This window comes from Myotis lucifugus, unplaced genomic scaffold, assembly GCF_000147115.1.
Source record: "Myotis lucifugus unplaced genomic scaffold, Myoluc2.0 scaffold_41, whole genome shotgun sequence".
Lineage (NCBI taxonomy): Eukaryota > Metazoa > Chordata > Mammalia > Chiroptera > Vespertilionidae > Myotis > Myotis lucifugus.
Genome location: NW_005871089.1, coordinates 6,273,102 through 6,274,897, shown reverse-complemented (window position 1 = coordinate 6,274,897; position 1,796 = coordinate 6,273,102).

Genomic DNA, 1,796 nt, shown 5'->3' with positions numbered 1-1,796 from the left:
TGAGTGGCCAGATTATTATGACCACCTGACGGTTTGTAGGCAAATTAGCTATAATTTGGCGCGGAAGTTGCTAGAGGGCCAGATTATTATAAACATCTGAATAGCACAGCATACCTAAGTATCGTTGCTGATCAAGTTCATCCTATCATGTTGATGGCATATCCGAATGGAGATGACTTCTTCCAACAAGACAATGCGCCATGCCACGGTGCTCGTATTGTGCAGGAGTGCTTTCAAGAACATGAGGAAGACTTTACCTTGCTTAGGTGGCTCCCACAATCACCAGATCTCAATCCAATTGAGCATTTGTGGGACGAAGTTAAAAGAGCCATCAGGCAGCTGGTCCCACAACCATCAAATCTCACAGAACTGGACAGTGCTATTCATCAGGCATGGTGTCAGATTCCTCGCATCACCTTTCAACATCTCGTGGAGTCAATGCCAAGAAGAATCGCCACAGTATTGAAGGCAAAAGGTGGCCCAACAAAGTACTGATAGGGTGGTCATAATAATCTGGCCACTCAGTGTATGTCCCCTTGACCAGAATTGAACCCAGGACCCTTTGGTCTGCAGGCCAATGCTCTATCCACTGAGCCAAACTGGCTAGGGCTAAACCTTTTTAATTAAAAAGCAGTCTATTAAAAAATATATATAAAAAGCAGTCTATGGTGGGTAGTCATGTCCTAGGCCAGTATCTTCCCTGACAAAGATAAATTTTGATGTTATCTGAGCCTATTGTCTTTTTGCATCTATGATAACATACCTTTGGAATGTCAGGGTAACTTCCCTTTTTCCGGACTCCTCCTGGCACAAATTCCCTCATTGTTATTATTATCATGTTAATTGTTGACTATCCTGTACTCACCTATGTAAAAGAAGCATGTGTCTATCATTTTACTTTTTATCTAATCCTAGTTCTCCCCCTCCCCCCACCTTGTTTTCTCCCATCTCCCTAATCTATCACCAATGGATTTCATATAACCCACTTATGTCTCCTCCTTTGATTGAAATTTATAAAACAAGGTGAAAAATTGTCATTCTCTGGAGCATTTTCTTAGAAGGAAGATAGGATGGTTGGGTGGGTGGGAAGAGATCAACCAAAGGACTTGTATGCATATATGCATAACCCATGGACACAGACAATAAGGTGGTGAATGTCTGGGGGGAAGGGAGAGGCAGGTGGGGACAGACTAGAAGAGATCAATGGTGGAGAAAGGGGACATATGTAATAGTTTCAATAATAAAGATTAAAACAAAACAAAACAAAACAAATCTCAATATGTTGAGATTCTGCTTCCTGGCAATTGTTGACAGTTTGGCTCAAATAAACTCACAAAAATTCTTTACCGGTTTGAATGTTTCTTACGTTAACCCTGGTAATCAAACTGGCAACCTTTTGGTGTACAGGATGATGTTCAACCAACTGAGCCACTCCAGCCAGGCAGTTTCCCCACCTTTAACATCAGGATAATTATAGTAACAGCTCCAGGTTCCAGAGAGGATTACAGGATGTGGGTTGTGGCGTGAGCAATAGTGCTGCGGGGTGGGAGACAGGCGCCAGTGGCACCCAGGCCATGTAGCTGGAGGTGAGCATCAAGGGAAGCCACCTTTTGTCAACTCCCCCACCCTCAACTCAGAGCTGCATTGACCCAGGGAGAGAGGTCTTGATGGGAGTGGAGGTCCCACCAAGGCCTGCTCAGGCTTGGGGAAGAGAGCACGTCAGGCCTGGGTAAACCAGTGCGAAGGCGCAGGGGACACAGACAGACAGGAAGTCTTGCCCCTCTCCACTAGGCAGA